This window comes from Belonocnema kinseyi, chromosome 8 (assembly GCF_010883055.1).
Source record: "Belonocnema kinseyi isolate 2016_QV_RU_SX_M_011 chromosome 8, B_treatae_v1, whole genome shotgun sequence".
Classification (NCBI taxonomy): domain Eukaryota; kingdom Metazoa; phylum Arthropoda; class Insecta; order Hymenoptera; family Cynipidae; genus Belonocnema; species Belonocnema kinseyi.
Genome location: NC_046664.1, coordinates 85,139,400 through 85,153,660, shown reverse-complemented (window position 1 = coordinate 85,153,660; position 14,261 = coordinate 85,139,400). Strand labels below are relative to the sequence as shown.

Genomic DNA, 14,261 nt, shown 5'->3' with positions numbered 1-14,261 from the left:
AAAAGATTTCACAAAGATTTTAGAAATTTTGCAAAGATTTCGAACATTTTATAAATATTTCAAAAAATTTTACAAAGATTTTACCAAAATTTGAAAAGATTTAAAAAAAATGTTACAAAGATTTGGATAGTTTTACAAAGATTTCCAACATTTGACAAATATTAAAAAAAAACTTTACAAAGATTTCACAAAAATTTAAAAAGATTTCACAAAGATTTTTAAAATTTTACAAAGATTTCGAACATTTTATAAATATTAAAAAAAAAGTTTACAAAGATTTCAATAAAATTTAAAAAAATTTCACAAATATTTTAGAAATTTTGCAAAGATTTCGAACATTTTATAAATATTTCAAAAAATTTTACAAAGATTTTACCAAAATTTGAAAAGATTTTTAAAAAATGTTACAAAGATTTGGATAGTTTTACAAAGATTTCCAACATTTGACAAATAATTAATGCAATAATTAATGCAAAAGATATAGGAAAGATTCCACAAATATTTCAAAGAATTTACAAAGATTTCAAAACACTTCAAGAATTTAAAAAATGTTAAAGGATATCTAAGATTTCAGAAAATTTCGAAGGCTTTAAACAATTTCAAGAAATTTGAGAAGATTTTTTCGAAAAATTTCAATGATTTCAAATAAACACGAAAGCTTTTACAAACAAAGATTAAGGAAAAATTTTGCAAAGATTTCAAAGATTTTATAGAGACTTAAACAAAATTTATTTAATTTCAAAAGATCTCACAAACATTTAAAATATTTAAATGATTTCAAATGAATACAAAAGATTTTAAAAACATTTGTAAGATTTCATAAAAAAATCACAAAGATTAAAAATTAAATAAAAATTTTAAGCAATTTCAAATTTGCTGAGAAGATTTCAAAACATTTAAAAGATTTTAAACGATTTTAAGTTTTCTTAAAATATTTCAAGAGCTATCACAAAGATTTAAAGGATTTCAAAGATTTTACCAAAATTTAATTTCGAAATTTTCAAAGGTTTGAAAAAGATCACAGTACAACAGATTTCAAAAATGTTAAAACATTTTATAAATTTTAAATATTTTAATAATTTTAAATGAATACAAATATTTCAAAAATATTTCAAAGATTTTAAAAGTTAAAGACGATTTCAAGGATTTAAAATGTTTTAAAAAGGTCATAATAAAACAGATTTATAAGATGTCAGAACAAATATTTCAAATATTTTATTAATTCCAAGCGACAAAAAATTTCACAAAAATTTCAAAAAATGTTACGAAGGCTTTAAGAATTTTTGTTTAGTAGAATTTAAAAGGTTTTACAAAGATTTAAACAATTTAATTTTTTTTGTTGAAAATTTCAAAATATTTCGCAAAAGTTTTTAATATTTCAGTGATTTCAAATAAATGCAAAAGTTGCAGGAAAGATTCTACAAGTATTTCAAAGAATTTGTAAGGATTTGAAAAAATTTCAAGAATTTCAAAAATTTAATAAGATTTCTAAGATTTAGGAAAATTTCAAATGTTTTGAACAATTTCAAAAGGTTTCAAGAGATTTAAGAAGATTAAAAAAAAACTCAAAAGTTTTGATAAAAATTTCAAAAAGATTTTAAAGAATTCATAAGGATTTCAAAGATTTTACCTAAATTTTAAACGATTTTGAAAGGTTTCAAATATTTTTATAATTTTAAATGAATACAAAGATTTCAGAAAGTACACTGGATTTACAGAAGATTTAAAAAGATTTCGCAAAGGTTTTTTAAAAATGTACGAAAATTTGGAACATTTAAGAAATATTTCAAAAAATGTTACAAAAATTTCAAGAATTTCAAAGATATTTCAGAAATTTCAAAAGATTTCGCAAAGATTTCAAATATATTAATTATTTCAAATGAATACAAAATATTTCACAAATATTTCAAATATTTTCTAAAAATTTCATAAAGATTTCAAATTCAAGGATTTCAAAACGTGTAAAGTACACCAGATTTTTAAAAGATCCCACAAATATTTTTTGAATTTTACAACGATTTCGAACATTTCATAAATATTTCAAAAAATTTTACAAAGATTTTACCAACATTTTAAAAGATTTCGAATGAATACAAACGATTTTACAAGTATGTTCGCAATGTTTGTAAAATTTTAAAAATATTTGTGAAATCTTTAGAAATCCTCTGCAAGTTTGGTGTACTTTACACTTTTTGAAATACTTGAATTTTAAATCTTTATACATTTTTATAAAATATTTGAAATATTTGGAAAATCATTTACATTCATCTGAAATCATTAAAATATTTGAAATTTTTCGAAATATTAAAAAATTTTTGTAAAATCTTTGAAATCTTCTCAAATTGTTTTGAAATATTTGTGAAATGTTTGAAATCTTTTTGAAATTTTAAAAATATTTGTGAAATCTGTTGAAATCTTCTGCAAATCTAAAATACTTCAAATATATTGTAAAATATTTTTGAAATCTTTTGAAATCTTTGAAAATTTGGGTAAAAACTTTGAAATCCTTGAAATCTTTGTAAAATTTTTAAAATTTTGTGAAACTTTATGAAATTTTTATGGAATATTTGTAAAATCGTTTTTATTCATTTTAAATCATTAAAATATTTCAGATACTTGAAATATTTGTAAAACGTTGATATTCATCTGAAATCATTAAAATAATTGAAATTTTTGTGAAATCTTTTTAAATTTTGGTAAAATCTTTGAAATCTTCTGGAAATCTGATGTAATTTACACTTTTTGAAGTCCCTGAATTGGAAATCTTTGTGAAATTTGTGAATCTTTTTAAATTCGTTGAAATTGTTTTGAAGTATTTAAAATCTTTGTGAAATCTTGAAATTTTGTTTGAATCTTTATAAAATCTCTGAAATAGAATTTGATAATTTTTAAAATCCTAAAAATGTTTTGAAATCTTTGAATTTTAAATCTTTATGAAATCTTTATGGAATATTTGAAATATTTTTCAAATCGTTTGTATTAATTTGAAATCATTAAAATATCTAAAATATTTCAAATATATTGTAAAATATTTTTGAAATCTTTTGAAATCTTTGAAAATTTGGGTAAAGACTTTGAAATCCTAGAAATCTTTGTAAAATTCTAAAAATATTTGTGAAACTTTATGAAATCTTTATGGAATATTTGAAATATTTGTAAAATCGTTTTTATTCATTTTAAATCATTAAAATATTTCAGATACTTGAAATATTTGTAAAATCGTTTATATTCATCTGAAATCATTAAAATAATTTAAATTTTTGTGAAATCTTTTAAAATTTTGGTAAAATCTTTGAAATCTTCTTAAATTGTTTTAAAATATTTGTGAAATGTTTGAAATCTTTGTAAAATTTTTAAAATATTTGTGAAATCTGTTGAAATCTTCTGCAAATCTGATGTAATTTACACTTTTTGAAGTTCCTGAATTGGAAATCTTCGTGAAATTTTTAAATCTCTTAAATCTTTTTGAATTCGCTGAAATTGTTTTAAAGTATTTAAAATCTTTGTGAAATCTTGAAATTTTTTCAAATCTTTATAAACTCTCTGAAATAGAATTTGATAATTTTTAATTTGGGTAAAAACTTTTGAAATCCTTGAAAACTTTGCAAAATGTTCGAAATCTTTGTAAAATTTTAAAAATATTTGTGTATCTTTATGAAATTTTTATGGAATGTTTGAAATATTTGTAAAATCGTTTTTGTTCATTTGAAATCATTAAAATATTTCAAATACTTGAAATATTTGTAAAATCTTTTATATTCATTTGAAATAATCAAAATTATTGAAATCTTTGTGAAATTTTTAAAAATTTTGGTAAAATCTGTGAAATATTTTGTATTCATTTGAAATAATTGACATATTGGAAATCTTGGCGAAATATTTTTAAAAATTCTAAAAATTTTGAAATTATTTAAAATCTTTGAAATACTTGTGAAATCTTACTGAAATTTGTTTGTGTTTATTTTAAATCGTTAAAATATTTAAATTCTTTTAAAATTGTGGTAAAATGTTTGAAATCCTTGAAATCTTTGTGAGATATTTTTAAAACTTTTAAAATTTTGCAAACATCTTTGAAATTTATAAAATTTTTGAAATATTTGTTAAATGTTCGAAATCTTCGTAATTTTTTAAAAAAATCTTGGTGAAATTTTTTGAAATCTTTTGTAAATCGAGTGTATTTTCTGAAATCTTTATGAAATTTCGCTAAAATCTTTTGAAATCTTTTTGAAATTTTTATAAAAACTTTCGAGTTTGTTTGAAATAATTCAATTTTTTTCTAATCTTCTCAAATCTTTTGAAACCTTCTGAAATTATTTAAAACGTATTAAATTTTCTTATATCTTAGATATCTTATTAAATTTTTGAAATGCTTGAAATGTTTTGAAATCCTTACAAATTCTTTGAAATACTTGTCAAATATTTCCTGCAACTTTTGTATTTATTTGAAATTTTTTATGAAATCTTTGAAATATTTTTAAATTTTGGTACAATCTTTGAAATTTTTAAAATCTTTATAAAATTTTAATGAAATATTTGAAATCTTTCTGAAATTTTATATATTTATTTGAAATTATTAAAATATTTGAAATCTTTTTGAAATCGTTTAAAATCTTTAAAATGTTTTGAAATCTTTGGAATCTGATGTATTGTACTCTTTTTTAAATCTTTGAAATATTTTGAAATCCTTATGGATTCTGTGAAATATTTATGAAATCTTTCTGAAATCCTTTGTATTCGTTTAAAATCATTAAAATATTGTAATCTTTTGAAATATTTTACAAATTTTGTCAATTATTCAAAATATTTGAAGTATTTGTGAAATATTTTAAAATCTTAAAAAAAAATTTGAAATTATTGCAAATCTTTGAAATGTTCTGAAAGCTTAGAAATCTGATATGTTTAAAATCTTTGAAATCTTCTGAAAGTTTTTAAATCTGTGAAATCTTTGTAAAATCGTTTGCATTTATTTGAAATCATTAAATTATTTTAAATCTTTGTGAAATCTTTTTAAATTTTGGTAAAATCTTTGTAAATTTTTTTGAAATATTGCTGAAATATTCGAAATTTTTGCAAATTTGTAAAAATATTTTTGACATATTTTGAAAAATTCTGTAAATCTGGTGAAATCTTTATGAAATTTTCATTAAATCTTTGAAATTTTTGTGAAATATTTTGTATTCATTTGAAATTATTAAAACATTTAAAACATTTTGAAAACTTTTGAAAACTTAAAAAAAAAATGTAATTATTAAATTCTATTTCAGAGATTTTATAAAAATTAAAAAAAATTCAAGATTTCGCAATGATTTTAAATACTTAAAAAGATTTAGACAAATTGAAAAAGATTTGAAAAGAAAAAAAAATTTCAAAAATTTCAAAGACTTTACAAAGATTTAAAAATATCCCCAAAGATTTCAGAAAGACGACACTTATTTTCACAAAAAATTAAGAATTTTTTATTCCTACTTTTATGCTTTCCTTAGAAATTCTTGACCTTTTTTGACCTGGAAAACCTGGAAAAGACTTCGAATTTTATTCCTAGGATTCGGCGGAAACCATGCCTGAATATTGTCAAATTCAAATGAATTTATTAACTTTTTTCGCTTACTTTCCGGAATTGTGTGCTAAATTTCCAAATATTTAAATTTTGGATTAAAATAAAAATATATTTTCGTAAATATTTCAGGAAGGGGAATCCTTGCGAAGCTGCGTTTACGTTTTCGATCTACAAAAGTACAGAAAGCCAGCTGACCACCTGAATTAACTCCATGTTTTTAATTGTACATTTTTATCCAAATGTTTGGACATATTTTTTTTATAGAATCGATTTGGATAATTTTATTCGCAACTCTAATTTAAATCTATCAATTAATTTTGCACGATCGATGTAGAGCGTTGATTTTCAAGTGCAGAATTTGGTTTTTTAAATTGTATTATTTTTTTCAAGGTTTTATTTGTGAAGCTTTTTTTATTTATATATTTTATGAAGCAAGTATTATTTCGATCGACTTTTGTACTTGCTGGATAATCAGATTATTTTGTTATTGATTTTATCGACTTTAAATTCCCCTTGGAATGCTTTTTCGGATATTTATTTATTTATTTATTTATTTAAGTTCAAAACTGCTTAATATTGCAGCCCTTTAAATTTTTAATCAATTTTTAAGTCAGGTGCTACGCTTATTTTATTTTTTTGTATCTGATTTGTGTATATAATTCTGAAAAAAGATTTTAAACTTTAATGTACGATCAAATGTGATGTGTGAAATCTCCTCTGGTGATTTTAAATAAATATCAATTGTACCTGTCTCTTAAAAGAGAAATCATAAGAATTATATATTTAAGGAATTCGCTTTTTTTTTTAGTTGAAAGAATTTAAACAATTTTTTTTCGCAGGGTGGTGCCTAGACCGGGAAACCCCCGGAAAATGGCCGGAAATTTTATTTAAAATAATAGGAATTTACTTCTGATCGTGGAAAAATTCAAGATTTCATTATTTTAATAATTTTGATCAATTTGTGAAAGTAATTTCTTTGTTGAAAATTAATTTTTTCAACAAAAAATTGTACTATTCCCGTAAAAAATTTAACTATTTTTCTCAAAATACTTTTTTTTTTGTTTTGTTAAGAATTATATTTTGAACGGAAAATCCAACTATTATATTTTTGATTGAAATATAATCTTTTTTTGATGAAAATTCAATTATTAGGTTGAAAATTGATATTTTTTATTTAGAAATTAAACTATTTTTTAAAAATCTATGTTATTTATTGAAAATTTCTTTTTTTTTTACAAAATTTATCTTTTTGGTAAGCATAAAATTCAACTTATCTAGTTAAAGATTTAGTATTTTAGGCAAAAATTTAATTTTTGGTGAAAAACTGAACGTTTCCAATTTAAAATGTAAGAAACTGAATGTAAATTCACCTTTTTAATTAAAAATTCATTTCTTTGTTTATAAAATGAGCTATTTGATTAAAAATATGTTTTTTTTTATGAAAATAAATTAATTTTATGGACAATTGAACTATTTTTCACAAAATACTTTTTTTTTTGGTTTCGTTAAGAATTATATTTTGAACGGAAAATTCAACTATTATATTTTTGATTGAAATATAATCTTTTTTTGATGAAAATTCAATTATTAGGTTGAAAATTGATATTTTTTATTTAGAAATTTAACTATTTTTTTTTAAATCTATGTTATTTATTGAAAATTCGTCTTTTTTTTTTTACAAAATTTATCTTTTTGGTAGGCATAAAATTCAACTTATCTAGTTGAAGATTTAGTATTTTAGGCAAAAATTCCATTTTTGGTAGAAAACTGACCGTTTCCAGTTGAAAATTGATATGTTTGATTTTAAAATTAAACTATTTTTTTGAAATCTTTGTAATTTCAGCGAATTTTTTGTTTATAGAAAATTATTTTATTTGTTCAGCATTCATTTTTTTGGTATTAAATTTAAATATTCAATTTCAATATTCATTAGTTTAATTGAAAATGTATCTTTCAGGTTTGAAGTAAATTTACTCGACTGAAAAATAAACACTTTTGCCGAAAATTAATTTTTTTGTATTGAAGATTCATCATTTTAATTAAAAATTAATTTCTTTTTTTTTGCAAAATGAGCTATTTGATTAGATTTTTGATTTTTTGATTTTGATTAGATCTTTGCATGAAAAGAAATAATTTTACAGAAAATTAAACTATTTTTCTGAAAAACATTTCTTTTTATATTAAGAATTATATTTTTAACAGAACATTCATTTATTCTATTTTTGATTCAAATGTTGTCTTTTTTTGGTGAAAGTTCAACTATTTGGTTAAAAATTGATATTTTTTGTTTAAAACTTAAACAATTTTTTTAAATTCATGTAATTTGTGAAAAATCGTATTTTTTTGTAGAAAATTGATCGTATTGGTGGAAAATTCGCCTTTTCGCCTTATTTCGAGCAAAATTCAAGTATTTTGTTTTCAAAACACGACTTTTTTGGTAGAAATTTTTGTTAGCTTGGAAAAGTGATTTCTATTTTATCCACAGTCGCAGGGCATAGGATCAAAAATAATGATCGTTTTTATTTTAGGACAGAGAGCGTCGGTAAAAAATATATTTACACTTGGTACAGGGAATTTCGGACATGGAATGGGAATTTTTTTAAAGAATTACAACATTTTTCTTTGGAAATTTGCCTTTTTTTCTTGAAAATTCGAGAACTTGCGTTTAAAAGTTAAACTGTTGTTAAAAATTAATTTATTTGTTGGAAGATTCGTCATTTTCATTGAAAATTCGTCTATTTAAAAAATGTAACGTCTTTGCTGAAAATACATTTTTTTTCAACCAAAAATTGAACTATTCCAGGAGAACATTCAACTATTTTTCTAAAAATCCGATTTTTTGTTTTTGTTAAGAATTATGTTTTGAACGGAAAATTAAACTTTTCTATTTTTGCTTAAAATGTTATCTCTTTTGGACGAGGATTCATCTTTTTGGTAGAAAATTTACATTTTTGTATATAAAAATTAAACTATTTTTTTTAATCCATTTAATTTGTTAAAAATTCGTCTTTTTTGTAGAAAATTCATCTTTTTGGTAAGTATAAAATTTAACTGTTCGAGTTAGGTTGAAGGTTAATTTTTTCAACTTAAAACTTAACAATGCCATTTTAGATGGAAGATTGACGTTATCAAGTTCAAAGTGTAACAATTTGGATGAAAATTTGTATTTTTTAATTGAAAATTCATTTATTTTGTTAAAAAAATCGACTGTTTTCGTAGAATATCGACTTTTTCAGTATAAAATAATTTTTTTCGGTGAAAGTTAATCATCTTGTTTAAATTTATATTGTTAAATTTCCTTGACTGAAAAATAAACTGCCTTGTTAAAATAGTATATTATGCATACGATATTTTTTTATAAAAAATGGATGATTCCTGACATTTCTCGAAAAACTGTCATGATTTCAGCCCGCATTAGATTTCGAATAAAGGAAGCATGATTTACGGTAAGTTTATGGGTAATTTATGGTAATTTACCCTTACTTTCGCAAAATTCTATTTGAAAATGTCTATAAGTTTCCGGAAATTTACGAAAATTTTCGGTCCTTCATGGTAATTTCATAGGTAAGTATGGGAAATTACCAAAAATGTAATTTTAATCATTTTTGTGATTTCCGGAAATCGATGATTTTTTTGGTAATTTGTGGTAATATTATAGATGATTCATCGTAACATACAATAAATTCCCCAAAATTGGATTTAAAAATGTCTATAAATTTCCGGAAATTTACGGAACTTTTCTGTAATTTATGGTACTTTTACAAGTAAATATGGTAAAGTACCATAAACTACCGAAAATTCAATTCTGTACATTTTTGTGAATTTCCGGAAATTTCTGAAATTTTTGGTAATTTATGATAATATTACAGGTAATTTATCCTAATGTTACGGGTAATTTATCGTAACTCACCGTAAATTGCTCAAAATTTAATCAAAAAATGTCTATAAATTTATGGAAATTTTCGGTAATTCATGGTAATTTTAAAGGCAAATATGGTAAATTACCATAAACTACCCAAAATTCAACTTTAAACATTTTGATAAATTTCCGAAAATTTATGGAACTTTTCGGTCATTCATGGTAATTTTACAGGTAAATATGGTAAACTACCATAAAATTCTCAAAATTCAATTTCAAGCATTTTTATAAATTTCCTGAAATTTATGAAATTTTTAGTAATTTATGATATTATTACAGGTAATGTATGATAATATCACAGGTAATTGATGATAATATTACAGGTAATTTGTCGTAACTTACTATAAATTGTCCAAAATTCAATTTTAAAATGTCCTTAATTTTTCAGAAATTTATCGAAATTTTCAGTAATTTATGGTAAGTTTACAGGTAAATATTGTAACTTATCATAAATTACACAAAATTTAATTTTAAACATATTCATAAATTTCCGAAAATTCATGAAATTTTCTAATAATTTATAGCAATATTACGGTTATTTGATCAATTATATTTTTAATTTTCTTTTGCTAAAAATGTAACTATTCCATTCGGTAGAAAATTATGCTTTATGCTTTAAAATTAATATTAATGTTTAAAAATTCAAGTATTTCAGTTAAATATTCATAATTTTATTGGAAAGTTCATGTATTTTGCAGTTTTTGGCTCTGTTGGAATGAACGGCACGAATTAAATTAAATATTTGCGTGTTAGCGAAAAATTCGTATTTATGCTACTTTAAGTGACCGAGAAAATTGAAAAACTTGACCGGAAATGACCGGGAATTAAAAATCTTCCACTGAATCGCGACCCTATTTCGTTTCTTCTGGAAAAAATGAGAGTAGCCTCCATTATCTCTGAACCTACATACCCGCTGATATTGTATAGAGCCCAGTTCCTAAATGCGTTTTGCATTCGAGTGCTCCGGTTATTAGAAATAGTGACAACTCTGATTTACTGCCGTTTGAACCGAACGGCAGAGCGCAGGTCAATATAGTTTATTGTGGTTAATACGACATATGTATGACGGGTGAACAGAATGCGGCCAAAGCGAAGATCATTGTCTTATGCATGCTTTTTATCTTTTAATAAATAAAAGGCATATTCCGGGTCCGGCCGGGTTCGCTATTAAAACCATAGATTGCGAGACATATTTCAACGAAAAATGAGCAATTTAGTAGAAATTAAACCAAAAAATGTAAACTCGCTTTTATTAAAATGCTGCAACAAAAAAAAGTTAATTTTTTCCCACTAAAATTGGCCTTGTAATAATAATAATGATCATAATACAATAATAATAACAGTGAGGAAGTGAGAAGGGTTTATAGGAGAAAAAATAGGGGAAGTGGGAAAAATTATGCAATGGGGAGTTGGGAAAATGAGGGGTGGGAAATTAAGGGAGAGGAAGTGATAAAAAATGAAGAAACTGGAAGTGGTTAAGCAGGCGAAATGAGCGAGGTGGAAGTAGGAGAAGTGAGGCAAAATGAAGGGAATGAAATGAGTGTAGATTATGGGAAGTGAGGGGAAATGGTGAGAGGGACATTAGCGGGAATGATAGGATAGGATTTAATGGCTAGAATAAAGGGTTGGAATAAAAGGTTGGAGTTAATAAAGGGAAAGTAAAGGAATTGGAAATCGTGAAAAAGTGAGTAGGGAAATTAGGGGAGGGAAATTGATGATAAATAAGGACAGTGGAAGTGGGGAAGTAGGAAAAGTGGAAGTAGAGCAAGTGAGGCGAAATAAAAGGAATGAAGTGAGTGTTGGTAAGGGGAAGTGAGGGGAGATAGTGGGAGGGGAAGTAAGGTAAATTAAGGGAAATTATAGGAAAGGAATGTAGGGCTGAAATTATTAAATTAAGTGTAAGGTATGTGGAAGTGATCACAGGGAGACTAGGCAAATTAGGTGAGGGAAAGTGATGAGAAATAAGGAAAGCGAAAGTGATGGAGTAGGGGAAGTGAGGCGAAATAAAAGGAAGTGAGTATAGATGATGGGAAGTGAGGAGAAGTGGTAAGAGGAGTAATAGAGGGAATGAGAGGAAATCATGGGAGAGCATATAAGGGTTGGAATTAATTAAGGCAAAGTAAGAAAAGTGGGGGAAATGAGGAATGGGTGACTAGGGGAAGTGATAAAAAAGAAAGTGAAGGTTGGAATTATTGAAGAGGTAGCGTGGGGAAGTTATTGGAGAGATAGTATGGAAATGAAGCGTGGGAAATTAGGGTAAGGTGAATGCGAAAAGAAGGGTAAATGAGGGAGGAGATATCAGGGTAGGGAAAGTAGAGAAAGTGAGGGGGAATAAGGGAATCTGAAGTGAGGAGTGGAGAAGTAGGGGAAATAAGGGGACTGGGAGTGAAGAATGGGGAATTAGGGAAAATAAGGGGAAGCAAGCCAAAGGAATTTAGGGGCAAGAAGGGTAAGTAGGAGAAGTTGAGAGAAATGAGGAGAGTGGTTTTATGGGGAGTGAAGGCAAAAAAGAGGAGTGGTATTGACAGGAAATAATGTGAAGTGAGGAGAAATATTGGTAGAAAAGTTTTCAAAATGTTGGAAGAGGAAGTGGTGGTAAATTATTGGAGGAAAAGTGGGGTAAATAATAAGAGGAGGAGTAGCAGAAATGTGAGTGAAAAAATTAGAGGAGGTGAAGCAGGGAACGTCAGGGGGTGGAGGAAATAAGGGAAGTAGAAGAAATGATGGAGGAAGTAGGAGGAATAAGAGCAGGAAAAATTATGGGAGAGAAAGTTATGTGGGAATTTGATGATCATGGGAAGGGGAGTAGGGGTGAAGTGGGAAGAAATTAGGGGAGGGGAAATAGGAGTAGTTAGTTAAGGTCCCTAAAGTGCCCTATTTTCAATGATTAATTAATTAATTATATTAATTTCAATAATTTTAATGGATTTTAAAGCGCTTAAGGTATTTTTAACAAACTTAAAACTCACATTAAAATCTTAGGCATTTTATCAAATTCTTTTAATCTCCCTTTAATCTTTAATTCTTTAATCTCCCTAAACTCATTTCAAATATACTCAATTCAATTCATTTTTGCATATTTTTGCATTATTTTCAATTCACTTAAATGCTTTTTAAATTCAGCTTGCTTTTGTATGAATTTAATCAAATTTTGTTCATTTCCCTTAATTCCTCTAAATTCCCTCAATTAAACTGACATTCTTACATTCTTATAACCTCATCTTGAATTCTGGGACATTTCATCAAATTCTGTTGTATTCCCTTGAACTTTTCTAATATCGTTTTGAACTTACTGAATTTAATAAAGTTTTTTTATATCTTTAAATTGATTTTAATGTATTTGAATTTTTTTTATTCAACTTAACTGTTTATGAATTTCAACTAATTATTCACGTTTACCTTAAATTCCCCTAAATTAATTCTCATTTTACGGAAATCAATGAGTTTTTTTTTATTACAAATCTTTTTTTTTCCCAATTCATTTGAGTTTTTTAAAATTTACCTTGAATCGTTTTGAATTCTTTTAAATTCTTGGGAATTCTCTTGATTTTTTTAATTTACTTGAATTCTGCTGAATTTACTCAATTGTACTTCACTAAATGGATTTTTATTAATTTAAAAAATTTTTTATTAATCCTAAATTATTTTGTATTCCCTTGAACTTTTATAATCTCGTTCCAAACTTTTCCAATTTTTTTTTAAATTGAAATTACATTTTTATGAATTTCATCTAATTCTTCCTGTTTACCTTAAATATAAGTACACCAAAATCTCGTTTTCAATCCATTGTCGGAGGTTGCTTTCAAATAGCCTTGGACTGGTTTCGGGGGAATCGAAACATAAACAATGAGGGTCGCCTGACTCGCTTTCAATTGGAATACATATCTATATATATAGAATATGTATTCCAGCAGAATATGTATTCCAGCAGTTCCAGGAAGGCAGAGAACGGGGTGACTGAAAGCGAGAGTTTGGTGTATTTCCCAAAAATGTGGGATCGCTCATAACTTTTTGTTATGTTACATTTATTGTAAAGTATAAAGCTATACACAAAAATTCAAAAATCGGATCTCACAAGTCTGTCAATATTTCACTCTGACTGAAAAAATTTGTTATCAACAAAGTTGAATCTTAATTTTATAGTCAACTTTCTTTTACCATTTCTTTTAAGATTAATAAACTTATGAAAACAAAAAATTTAACTTTGTTAAATTAAAAATTTTTGTTTAATCAGAATCTTAATTTTCTATTTCCAAAATTTCATTTCTGAAAAAAATATCAAAATCCGTTAAGAATTGTACTGTCGGTCGATTTTTGTCCCAAAAAGGTTCTTTTCTTCCATTCTGCGACGTTTCGATCAGTTAGATTAATTTGGCTAATGAATGATAAATGTAAATTAAAAAGAAGAAGCCTAATTGAAATTTCTCGTGTATTGACAATTAAATAATATCGCGGAATCAAGATTGTTATCAGGTCTTTATTCAAGAGCCTACACGAATCATGGAAGAAACTAGGATGCGTATGCAATTTAATAAGATATTGACGATTAGGTCAGAAGTGTTGATGCTCTGGTGAAAACATTTCTCTGAACTTCTGCAGCATTCTAGAAAGTCTTTAGCGTAGATAAATGTTTAGACATTTCTAGAGACAAATTTTTCTCAAAGTCGTACTTTTTTCCAAGAAGGGGAAATCAGGGGAGAGGTGGAGAAGTGTTATATGGGGTGGGGAAGTAGGGGAAGGGTAAGTGAGGGTTGAAGAAGTAAGGGTGGAAATGTGGGCGGAGGG

At 25.0% G+C, this 14,261-nt stretch overlaps 1 protein-coding gene across 1 annotated transcript in view; it reads left to right on the top strand.

Annotated features, from left to right (window-relative positions):
• LOC117178580 (collagen alpha-1(I) chain-like) overlaps positions 1-14,261 on the top strand; it is a 120,582-nt gene that overhangs the window by 80,259 nt on the left and 26,062 nt on the right. The window lies entirely within an intron of this gene.